Here is a 12,792-nt window from a genome sequence, read left to right on the forward strand (position 1 = left end):
CGGATTTGAACACGTGTGGTATTGTTCAGGGTCTAAGTCGTGTCCGACTCTCTTGAGATCCCGTGGACAGCAGCAGGCCAGCCTCCTTGTCCTTCAGTGTCTCCCGGAGTTCGCCCAAGTTCACGTCCATTGAATCGGTGCATAATAGGATGTGAGGTGGCCTGTTGTGCTTCCAGAGAAGGTCGGTTCCTGGAAAACCAGAGATGGGCCATAACGTTTGAAATATGTGATGGTTCTTTCCATCCTGTATGTGCTCTAAAGTGTATGGTATTGAAATGCTTTAATTCTGTTCATCTTTGTACTGCAAACTGTATTAATGAACTTCAAAGCAAAATCTCCAGCTTTTGGATTCACCAGATAAAACTGAAGTGATGGGAACTTTGGCTTTGCCATCTCAGACTTCTGGTCTCCAAGCAGCCTGCCCTTTGTTAACTGTATGACCTTGGGTAAGCTCACAGCCTTGGTTTCCACTTTGTTAAAAGCCAGTAATATCCCTCACTTTATGAAGCTGTTAGGGAAAAGGAAATAACACTTAGGGACTTACCCCTGGCGTCAGGAGCACAGTAAATGCTCTGGAAAGGTTGTCTCTTGTCTTCCTTGACTTCTAGGAACCCCTAGGTCTGGCATGTTTCAGTGTAGTTGTTTTTCATTTAAACTTCCTTCTGCCTTGCCACCTTCCTTCCCATCCATTCATTCAAGTGCCCTTGATTGAAGAACCTCAGATGCCGCCCTGTCTGGGTGTTTGGAAACAGTGGGGGTGGGCGATACTGCAGGTTTTTCCTGTTAGGAGATTTCATCCTGAGGTCACAGGTTTTTCCTGTTAGGAGATTTCATCATGAGGTCACAGGTTTTTCCTGTTAGGAGATTTCATCCTGAGGTCACAGGTGGATGAGTTGTCCTTCCTAGTCTTCATGGCGCTCCAGCTCTGTCCCTGGTGCGATGGTGTCACGTTGGAAAGAAAGCACGGGAAAGTGCCCGGTGCTGGCTCTCGCTCTTAGCGTGTGTCTCCAGGCCAGCTTGGGCCTGGCAAGGTGGGGCTTCATAAATATTTGTGGATTTGAAGGACAGGATGTAATGAAGTTATTCTTCAAGTCACATTTTTTTTTTTTCCTAGTGAAAGCACCTCGGGATTCTAAATGATGGCTCGACTGTATATTCGGGCTAATAGAGGTTATTATGGAAGGCAGCTGAGGTAGACTTTATTACCTATCGATTTGCCCTGGTGGTGAAGCAGTCTTGGAAAAACTGCAAAGCCGAGTCAGAGCAGCGGCTCCACCACTAGGGGCCCCCTCTGCATAGTGTATCAGCCAGGCTGTTCTTTGCCATTATTCTGTCCTTTAATGCAGCGGTCCCCAACCTTTTTGACACCAGAGACTGATTCAGTGGGAAACAATTTTTCCACGGACTGAGGGGTGGGCAGGGGATGGTTTTGGAATGATTCAAGCGGATTACGTTTATTGTGCTCTTTATTTCTATTCTGATTACATCCGCTCCACCTCAGATCTTCAGGCACTGGATCCTGGAGTTGGGGACCCCTGCTGTAATGTATCAATAGCAAAGGAACTGAACTTCTTGGGTTCTCCACATGGAAAAGGACAACCTTGTGTGAGAAGCATTACTGAAGGCCTAAAAAGTCTGTGCAGGTGGTCTTAAATGTCAGATTCGGTACCCTTTTAGAATAAGTTTTAAGTTAAAGGTTTAAAGGAGATTTAAGAATTGGGATTTTTGCTTTGTATATCCTTATATTCCAATATATGATTTTAAAAACTGTCTAAAAATTCAAATCTATGCATTTGGCCTAGTATTTTCAGAGTTTAGGGAGAGTATGTTTTTGGTTGAGCTTATTTTTATATTTTAATGTGCTTAATACTGCTTTGTTTCCTCAGTTGGTACTTGGAGCACTAATAACTTGCTTCTCAAGGAATTTATTTGGCCAGCAGAAGCTGTAAGTGTCTTTTTTTAAAAGGTGGCCACATGAAATTTCACACATGAAAATATGTTTTATTATATTCTAGGAATGTAACATTGAAAAGCATTTTTCTTCTGGGAATTTTTGACAAGCCCTCTTATTTCCTGAATGAAGCTACTCAGGCTTGACACTATTGGACGATTTGAAGGTGTGTTGGTGTTTTTATTTGTCAGATGGAATTTGCTATTTGGTAGAAAAAAACACTGACAAGGAATGTAAGCAAACATGATGACTGAAAATATTGACATATTGTTTGTGAGAGAAAAAGCAAATATTGTGCTTTCAACTTTTTAGTAAAATTACAATTACAGTGACAAACTAAACACCAGTAATGGGTGAAGTAAAACTAACAACAGTTACAGGAGAGTTCAGTGCATTGCAGGCCCCAAATCTTATCGAGGGGTTTCTTCTCAGTTCAGAAGAGTCAGCAGACTTCTGATTCTGATTTTCACATGATGGAACTTTTTTATTTTTCAGTTTTTTTACTGGACGTGTTAATTTCTGCTCTGTAGCAGGGCGAGTGGGATATATATTCTTTTTATATTGTTTTCCATTATGGTTTATCATAGGCTACTGACTATAGTTCCCCTGCTATCCAGTAGGACCTTATCGTCTGCATAAAAGCCTAGATCTGCTGACCCCAGCCTCCCACTCCACCCTCCCCCAGCCCCCACCCCCTTGGCAACCACCAAGGCTGTTCTCTACGTCCGTGAGTCTGCTTCTGTTTCTTAGACATACGTTCATTTGTGTCCTATTTTAGATTCCACTTATAAGTGATATTATATGGTATTTGTCTTTCTGACTTATTTCACTTGGTGTGATAATCTCTTGGTCCATCTTTGTTGCTGCATATGGCATTATTTCCTTCTTTTTTATGGCGGAGTAGTATTCCGATGTGTATATATATGTACCACATCTTCTTTATCCATTCATCTGTCGATGGACACTTAGGTCGCTTCTGTGTCTTGGCTATCGGGAATAGTGTTGCTATGAACAGAAGGGTGCATGTATCTTTTTGAATTGCAGTGTGTCTGGATACATGTCACGTGGCAACCCTTTAAAACCAGGCAGTCTGGTCTTTGCTGCCTTTCTGTCAAAGTCTAGATCATTACTAAGAACTGGGGATCTAGATCATTACTAATAACTGCTTCGTGAAGGTCGTAGATCATTCTTATTATCCATTCCCCACGAGTAAGCTAACGTCTGGGGGTTGTGTTTAGGATTCTGAGCACGTCACAGAGTCACACAGATCCTGTTTGCACAACAGCTCTTCTCTAGAGCTGGGCAAGTGCTGCGGTGGCCCTCAGACATCCAGCAGTGAGGGTTCCCCATATTCACGCCCCCCCTTCCCCCAAGAAGGCCTCTGAGGCTCAGCCACAGCGATGTGTGTGTAGAGCCGTGTGCAGAGCGTTTGCGTTTGGTCTGGAGCCCCGGAGTTGACCAAGATGGGTCAGCTCCTCCCACTCCTCCCCGGGGTGGGAGGAGCCGCCTGTTTACACCTGGGAGTCTTTTTTTAGGAAGTTGCGCCTGGGTGGTGCTGGGTGCACGGAAACAGCACCGCTAGAGTTGGCAAAGGAAAGTTTGTTTGGATCTTGTGACGTAGTGGCACTTTGCTTTGCTGCACAGATCATTTTAGTCGCTGTTTTCAGATAGTGGGAAACATAACGTCTGGTTATCCCGGGGTCGTGTCTGATCCTTTGTTTCCTTTCCGCACCCAGGGATATTTGAGTTGATGGAGGAAGAGGGAAGCGGGAAACAGGGAGGAGGGAGATGGGAGCTGTCTGTTTACACTGGACACCGAGGCACGTGGGCACACGCCGTTCAACTTGATATTAGCGGCCATTCAAAAGAACCCGCCCGCCAGTGCAGGAGATGCAAGAGATGCAGGTTCAATCCCTGGGTCGGGAAGATCCCCTGGAGGACGAAATGGCAACTCACTCCAGTATTCTTGCCTGGGAAATCCCATGGACAGAGGAATCTGGTGGGCTGCAAAGAGTCGGACATACCTGAGGGACTGAGCAGAGCACAACACCCTGGTGCTTGGGGGAAATCCGCATCTACTCCGTTAATGAACTTACTAAGGTGACGGCCTTTGACCTAGGTGCTGGGTACTCGCAAAGGTGACCTTCTGCTTCTGTCTCCCGCCCTTTAGAAACTTGCTTCAGTTGTGTGTCCACTGACATCTGTGAACAGGCTGCTGCCATTCCAGAAGATGCCCTATGAGCTGGAGCATCTGTGCCAGGTTGCACAGTGTGGGAAACAGAGTGTGACCTCGGCCTGCTCCCCTCCTGCGGGGCACTCTTTTGGGGGCACAGGCTGCACAACTGAGTGAGAGGCTTACACCTTTCAAGCAGTTAGAACAGTGCCGGCACCTGGTTGATGAGAGATGTACCATCGCTAATGCTGGTGGTTGCTATTATTTATTCCTGATAGCATTGCTTTCAGGGTAGAGCATGCGGGTAGGCACAGCATCTGGAACAGAGGATTCAGGTGAGCTTAGTGCTTTTAATAATGTGTGCAGAAGCAAGTGATTCATTCATTTCCGATTTCTTGCTGCATTTCCATTATAGTTCTTCTCTTCATATGACAAAAATGTCTCACACAGAGCCCTTAACCATGTGGCAGCCTTCTCCTAAATGTGGGCCAGGAGTTACTCATTTTGCCAGCACAGCAACCTTCGAAAGACACACTCTTATTATCTGCATTTTGCAGATGAGAGAACCAGGATGTAGAGAGGCGAGTTACCTGCCCAAGGGCAGCTCAGGTGGCGGCCTGGGCCGTGGGTCCATGTCTCCCACTCTGTGCTCTTTTCCAGCATCAGTACTCCTTGAATTGGTAGCTCAGAAAACGTCTTCGTGTCCTGAGGGTTAGCAAAATGTGAAAACATTGATTTTCCTTAGATTCTTGTGTTTGTATCCTTTTCTAGACCCGATGGAGCAAGATGATAAATAAACTGTTAGCAGCAGGTCTGCTTCAGCGCTTTTTATTTGTGGATCCTTTTATGTGGCTTTTCCTAGTAGCTTGAAACACAACGCAGCGCGGCACAACTTGGTTCTGCACAACATTCAGCGTCTTAACAAGGCGCTTCGTAGGCATGGTGTGAGCGGGATGTAGGGATAAAATCCAGCGTGTGGGTGGCAGAGTATTCAGGTGTGAAGGCTGCAGTCAACCACTCATGCATTCACTTAACAGAAACTTCTCACCTCTTTTCTGAAGGTGCTCTGCCAGACACCAAAGAGACGGCAAAGGTGTGGAAGGCTGCAGGGCAGAGGAAAGCGCCAGGCCTTTCGGTGGGGGGGCGCTGCTGGGGTTGGATCTCAGCTGTGTTGCTCACTGACCAGGGGTCTGGGTCCCATCAGTGGACATGTCTGAAGCTTAGTTTCTTGTATGTGTGTATGTACATAATGGAGAATATGTATGTATGTATGAATGTATGTACGTAACGGGGAATGTATGTATGTGTGTATGTACATAATGGGGGATGTATGTCTGTATGCATGTATGTACACAATGGGGAATGTATGTATGTACATAATGGGAAATGTATGTATGTATGTACATAATGGGGAAGGTATATATGCATGCATGTATGTACATAATGAAGAATGGATGGATGGATGGATGGATGGATACAATGGACAATGTATGTATGCATGCATGTACACAATGGGGAATGTATGTATGTACACAATGGAGAATATATGTATGTATGTACATAACGGAATGTACATATGTACGTATGTACGTGATGGGGAAGGTATGTATGCATGTACATAATGGGGAATGTGTATATGTATGTATGTACATGATGGGGAATGTATGTATGTGTGTATGTACATGATGGGGAATGTATGTGTGTATGTGTGTACGTGATGAGGAACCTATGTGTGTAAGTGTGTATATATCATAATGGGGAATGATAGTACTCTGTTGGCTGTTGCAGAAATTAAATGAGATGCATGGGGAAGGCATGAGACCCCTAGAAGTGGGTAGTCCTGACCCACAGTGGTGCCTGCCTCTTTGCCTTTCCCACCTGTCTCTTCTCCTCCCATCCCCCCATTATGGGGGGTGGTAGAGATAAAGATGCTTAGCATCCCAGATAGAATGACTCAGAATCTTCCTTCTGGCTCTCCTTGTGGGGCTGGGACAGACCGGACACCTAGTGACCTGTGAGCTGGTCCCGTGTAGGGCTTCTGCCATGTGGGGTTGCTACCCAGGAGCCCTGAGGAGGATGAATTCCAGGGATCCAGGGCGGCTTGGAGCCCAGGATAGGCGACTAGGGGTCCAGGGATGAGGATGAGGGTCTTTTGGAGGAGCAGCCAAGAACTGGGGTCTCAGGAAAATTGGAACAAGCCACATCTGAATTTGAGAGTGGCTCAGTGGAAGGGGTCTGGGATCTGGGTGAAGGGGAGGCAGAAACGTGAGCAGCTTGTTTTCAGGGTCACGAGGGTGGTCAGGCGGCTCAGATGTGCGGGCCGGCGGCTGTGCAGAGGCGCGAGGAGTGGCCTGCAGCCCCCCCAGACTGCCCTCCCTGTGCTGCAGGGCCGGCTACAGACTCCCAGCTCCCTGGCCTCCCTCTGCAGGGTTTTTCCAGGAGCACCGCAGCCTCTCCCAGCAAACAGCCAAGTCAGAATGATTAGTTGTTGCCAGTTTCCACTCCAGGCCTTCAAGGGCTCACTGGTATAACAAGAGAATAAGCCTTTGCTTATTCCAGTTGGGGATTCGGTTAAACACACCCAGATCTGTTCCTGGTGAGGCAGGGTGCCAGGCTCAAGGGGCGCCGGTCAGGGTCCTCCTGGTGTTTCTGTAGCGTGGGCTGTGTTGTCAGGTTGGGGGTGTTTTCGGGGAGATGTTCCCAGTGGTTTTATGATAATGGGCCGCCTTGTTTGGTGTCCCGGGGTAGATGCCATGTGTGGTAAGGATGGAATGCAGGCTTCACAAAATCATTACAGTCTGGGAACAGCACCTCAGCCAGGGAGCAGGAGCCCTGACTCATTTGTCCTGCATTGGCACATGGTCATAAACCAGCGCTTCTGTGGATAAGCAAACAGAACCTGCCCAGGTGCAAGAGAAGCTTGATTCAGGGTTTAAAAAAAAATTCAAAGAAGGTTTAAAAAGGTACTGAGTCAGGGAACCGTTTGTTTAAAGCAAGCTACTGTAGTTTTCAAAAGCCCATTTAATAGAATTAATAGCGTGTATTGAAACAAACAAGCAGACTTTAAAAAAGCTACAGAAGGTTAGCTTTGTGGGGAGCAGAGGAATCCTGCTCATGAAATCCAGATTGGTTCCCGAGGTTCTTGGAGAGCTGAGTGGAATGGATGTTTCCTGATCGCTGTAGTAAGTGAGACCCAAGAGATGTGGGTTCAGTCCCTGGGTCGGGAAGATCCCCTGGAGAGGGAAATGGCAACCCACTCCAGTATCCCTGCCTGGAGAGTCCCATGGACAGAGGAGGTTGGCGGGCTACAGTCCATGGGGTCACAGGGAGTCAGACGTGACTGAGTGAGTGTGCACGCACACACACACACACACGCACACACACACACACACACACACACTGGTAAGTGACAATGTCTGGGAGAAAGTAGGCTGAGCGATGAGGCAGCACCTTGGGGGTGGACCTGGGCCTTGGAGCCCATTCATCCAGGTTCATACTCCACCCTTTCTTAACTGTGCTCCTGGGCAAGTCACTGCATTTCTCTAGGTCTCAGTTTTCTCATCTGTAAAATGAAGATAATATTGGCCAGCTGGCAGATGGATTTAGACAATGTTGGTAGACTACTTGGCACGTGGTGGAGATGTGGTGGTGTCAGCTGCTGTGAGTACAGAGCTGCTCGGGGAGGAAGGCGGGAGGGAAGACGGGGGCCAGGAGCTCCTGCGTCCACCCGGGGCCTGTTGCACTCTTGTCTAAAGTTCTAGAGGATTCTACCCCAGGGTGTCCTGATTCTCCACTGTGTACATGTCCCGATGGTAGGGTGTCTGGGGGTAGACTCTGACCCCGTGAAACTGCCCTCGATGTCTCCATGTAGGTCACGGTCTTAGGCCAAGAGGGGCAAGACCATGACTGGGTCTTGTTGTTAAAGAAGGAACGCCTAGGGACTTCCCTAGGGGTCCAGTGGTTAAGAATCCGCCTTGCAATGCAGGGGACGCCGGTTTGATCAAGGTTGGGTAACTAAGATCCCATGTGCCAAGGGACAGCTAAGCCCATGCGCCACAATTACCCGAGCCCTTGCAACACACCTGGAGTCCATGCCCTGCAGTGAAAGATCCCACGTGAAGCAACTAAGACCCAATGCAGCCAAGTAAGTAAATATTTAAAAAATGGAAAGAATGGCTAGTGTCTCTTGGCTATTTCAACGAGCTGCCCAAAGGATAGTAGCAGGCCCTATCTTGTTTCCTATCTACTCTACATACGGATGGGTAGAAAATAAATACTTTTCAGACATCATAGACATAAATCACTCAAAATACCCAGGGTATCTTTGGCTGTCTTCTGTGTGTAAAAGTGAGATTTATTTACAGATGTGTGTGGCTACATAAGGGGCTTCCCAGGCGGCTCAGTGGTAAAGAATCCACCTGCCAATACAAGAGACTCAGGAGACATGGGTTCAATCCCTAGCTCGGGAAGATCCCCTGGAGGAAGAAATGGCAGCCCACTGCAGTATTTTTGCCTGGGAAATCTCATGGACAGAGGAGCCTGGTGGGCTACAGTCCATGGGGTCACAAAGAGTTGCACACAACTGAGCAACTGAGCACACGTGTGTGCCTATGTGATGAGAAGCCAGCAGAGGAGAAGTGTTTGGGGGGGTATTTCTTTGGATGTACCTGTGACATGCAAACTCTTGCATCTGAAGCGTGTTCTTTGGTTGGGAGAGTCCTTCCTTGATGCTGGGAAGGACTGAAGGTGGGAGGAGAAGGGGATGACAGATGGTTGGATGGCATCACTGACTCAATGGACATGAATTTGGGCAAACTTCTGGAGTTGGTGATGGACAGGGAAGCCTGGCGTGCTGCAGTCCACGGGGTCGCAAAGAGTCAGACACGACTGAGCAACTGAACTGAACTGAATTTTATGTCTTTTCACTGAACTTGTGGCCCATAGGTTTCTGGGCCAGAATGATGACAGAGAGCTCAATTTACAGAGTTTTTCTTTGTTTTGTTTCTCTCCTCCTCATGGCATGCGAAGTCACTTCAATCGTGTCCGACTCACTGCGACCCCATGGACTGTAGCCTGCCAGGCTCCTCTGTCCGTGGGATTCTGCAGGTGAGAATACTGGAGTGGGTTGCTATCCCCTCCTCCAGGAGATCTTCCAGAACCAGGGTTCTAGCCCAGGTCTCTTAGGTCTCCTGCATTGGGAGGCGTGTTTTTTACCACGAGCGCCACCGGGGAAGCCCTGTGTACACAGCTTGCTTCAGAAGGACTCTAGATTGACAGAGAGAGGATTCCCCAGGTGACTGACTCTGTGACCATGAGCAGGTTCTTAATCCCTGAAGTAGGAATTTGATCATTGAGACTCAGGGGCCATTTGAATCAAAGCAGTGAAGTGGGTGGACTGTGAACGGCTCCATCAGTCAGATTCGAGGCTGAAGCCAGAACCCAGGCTTACAACTAGCTCCTCCCTTGGATCATGTGAGCCGATCCCACATCTTGGGCCTTGGGTTGTCTCAAAAACGAGTTTTCTTTGTATAGAGGGTATTATTTGCTGATGTAAAAAAAAAATCCTGAGTGTGTTTTTCTATGACTATCCTTGGGTATACAGGAGAATTTATCCAGCTTCCCTGGAATCACCTTTTTCTCTTCCTCCAACAGTGAGTCTGGACCATTGCCTGGGCTGTCATTAGCCTCCTCAGGGCCTTTATGCCGAGCATGAGTCGCATGTTCTGATAGAAATGCTGGGGAGGCGGGAGGAGATGCAGGATCTAGACGCGTCTGCTCGCCTGAAAGCACAGGGAAGTGATGGTTGGGTCTGCGGGGAGGGTGCTGCCTGGGGTGGAGGTGTGTGGGAGGCACCAGCTTTTAGAAACTCTCTTCCCTGGTCTCTGTAAGTGATTTCGTGACCGTTTCGTTATTTGCGAGGGGGGCAAATGTAATGCCAATGTGAGGTGGACAGGCATAATTGCAACTCTTAAATCACTTAGGAATGAGAGTCAGAGAATAAATGGAGAGGCTTTGACTAAAGCTAGCCATCCACTATGAGAATAATGCCTGGCACCAGTCTGTCTACATGAACTAAAAATCTTTGAAATGGCAAAACCGTGCATCTGAAGGGAGCACTTGGATTCTGGAGGATTTGTCGACTTCATTTAACGGTCTTATCAGTGACTTTTTGGAGTTGGAAGTTATTTTGGGGGGGACCACCGCTTAGCAAGCATACATCAAGAGAAATGTTATCTCTCAGATCAGTTAGACCAACAGTATTTTGCAGAAATAAGAGCACATTTGAGATCATTTGGACTATCTCCTGGTTTTCAGAACAGAAAGAAGCCCAGCGAGGGCTTGTCTAAGATGACCCAGGTGCTAAATGGAATGACACTGTCGAGAATGGAGCCCAGGTTGCGTGTCTGCATCTTGCTGGTCGCTATGGGCCGGCCATGCAGTCTCCTTGGGCACCAGGCCGGCTGGCAGGTAGTTTTAGGTGCCCTGACAGTGATGACACCTGTACAACTCTCAGGTTTTCCTGAATTTGGTTAGGGAGCTCCTTTTGAGTGCCTGGCACTGTTCTCGGTGCTAGAGATATACGTAGGTAAGAAGACAAGGGTTTCTGACCTCAAGGAGCCCACAGTCGCGTGAAATACGAAGATGGGATATACTGTCAAGCCGCGGCTGAGTGACACGTGGAACATCATCCCTGGGATGGTGAGCTCTCAGTGCCTGCTTCAAGATCAACAGGACTCGTTTTTATTTCCTGTTGATTTTACAGCATCAGAAGTGGGAATGATGGCCATACACTTCATGAATCGAATTGACTGAACGATTCCAGCTTCATCCGGAGCCATTCTGTACACATCCAGCGAGAGGTTTAAAATTTGAAACCCTCTGTCCTCTGCACTTGAAACGCATGGTCTTTCTGGAAACACTTGGTAAGAATAGTTCTGGATGAGTTTGTTTATGGACACAAATCAAAAATCGGATTGTTTATGCCAAAGAGGAATAAAATGCAAATATGGGTGTCACTGAAGCTACATCAGGTTGAATAATAGTTTTTAAATTAAATTGAGGCCCATTTTTTCCCCACCGTGAGTGCAGAAGCAGCAGAAGCTTAGGAAGAAATCTACTTAGGTACTCTGTAGTATCCGAAGCACTTTATTTGTGGAAATTTTTGAAACTTCTATGAAAATACAGGAAGAACCAAGATTCAGGTAGACCAGATGCCGTGGCAGGACAGGTGATGTGGCAGGGAGACCCAGCATTTTCATGAAAGCCTGTTTGGCACTGTAGCTCCTGCGTCCAGGCGAGGCACCCCCATGGCACCAGGCCTGATGCAGCAGCGGCCTTGTGTACTTTTTGGATAAGACTGCAGGCCCTTGGAGCATGGGGACTGCAGTTCATGCAGTTGTTGTTTGATGCCCTGCGAGCAGTGTGGCTCAGTGTGTAGACAACGGAAGGAAGGTTCTCTGCAAACACACATGAAATGAACAGAGACATCAACTTGAAATCCACAGGGCTGGGAAGAAACTGTGTTCACAAACAGGACAAGTTACCTTCCAGGATCCTTGCATGTGCGTGTAAAGCTGACCTTGGAGAAACCAAACAGATGACCCGCCCTTCAAAATCCTTTTTAGTATCACATGCTGTTTTTAAGCGTGCTGTCTCTAACTCTGTTCCCACATACTGTTTGCTATCTTGGTGTTTTCTTGCAAGCTACCTGTAAACCAATTATGCATTCATAATCTTGCGACAGGCTGGCTGGATTTAATAGAGTCAGGAAGGCTTCCAGCACATTAAGTGTTCTTGAAGGTAATAAAAAGGAGGACTAATTATCTCGCTGAAGTGATTATAAGAGAGACGTTGGAGATCTTGACTCATGGGGATTTTGACAGCAGTCAGAGTGGTTAAGACGCTTTGAGAAATGGCAGAGCTGACTTGTTTCAACCAAGTGATTTCCTCACATCTATGATGTGGGTGTATCTGTAGTCCACTGAGCAAGCGGGCAGGCTGAAAAATGCATGGTATGGCCGGGGTGCAGCGGTGATTGGAAAGTGTGTGCCTGGTGCCCCTGTGAGAGACTATGAAGTTTTGCCTTGAATGATGGTACCTCTCCTGCAGCCATCTGTCTTGCTCTTTAATAAGCAGTATTCCTTATCAAGCCTGATTTGTGTACATTGATTACACCATTACACTCGTTAAATATTAAAGTGTTTTCCCCCTTGTGTGAAGTCTAATTAGGCAAAGTGCTCAGCACAAGCCTGGCATTATCATTCAGAGTAATAGCCTGGTCATTACATGTGACATACCTCAGCTTCCTGGATCGTTTGTCTTTTCTTTTTCCCTCCTATCAGAGTGCCCGTGTACCACATATAATGCAGCAAAGTCTGATGGAGGGTTCAGCACCATCAGGCCATTAAGAAAGGTCCTGCTACAAAGATTATGAGATCTTTTAAAAATGAGTGGAGTGATGTATTGTCTATAGTCGGCATTGTTTCATGAATTGGGCTTCTGGACAGATATTTCTGATGAAACTAATTTTTACTGAATTGATGAATTGTAAAATAGCTTTAAAGGCTAAAAATAAAAGCGACAGTGTTGTTTGGAAGAGAAAACCCGTCAGTATTATAGTTGCACTTTATACATGCTGCAGACAAAAAGAATAATTTTAGGTGTCAAT

At 47.0% G+C, this 12,792-nt stretch overlaps 1 protein-coding gene across 6 annotated transcripts in view; it reads left to right on the top strand.

The window, feature by feature from the left end:
• Positions 1-12,792, top strand: part of CSGALNACT1 (chondroitin sulfate N-acetylgalactosaminyltransferase 1) — a 339,147-nt gene that overhangs the window by 1,694 nt on the left and 324,661 nt on the right. Inside the window, exons 1-2 of one of the 6 annotated variants that reach the window (XM_086380522.1) lie at positions 184-446; positions 2,016-2,117. The exons of 4 other annotated variants lie outside the window; for them this stretch is intronic. The gene's annotated coding sequence lies outside the window, so the exon portion shown is untranslated. Of the gene's footprint in view, positions 1-183; positions 447-876; positions 1,032-2,015; positions 2,118-12,792 lie in introns of those variants that run through there. One more of the 6 variants, XM_086380520.1, reaches the window with a different exon arrangement.

Source organism: Bos grunniens, chromosome 27, assembly GCF_055505025.1.
Source record: "Bos grunniens cultivar Pamir isolate PY7600 chromosome 27, Bosgru_T2T1.0, whole genome shotgun sequence".
NCBI lineage: Eukaryota > Metazoa > Chordata > Mammalia > Artiodactyla > Bovidae > Bos > Bos grunniens.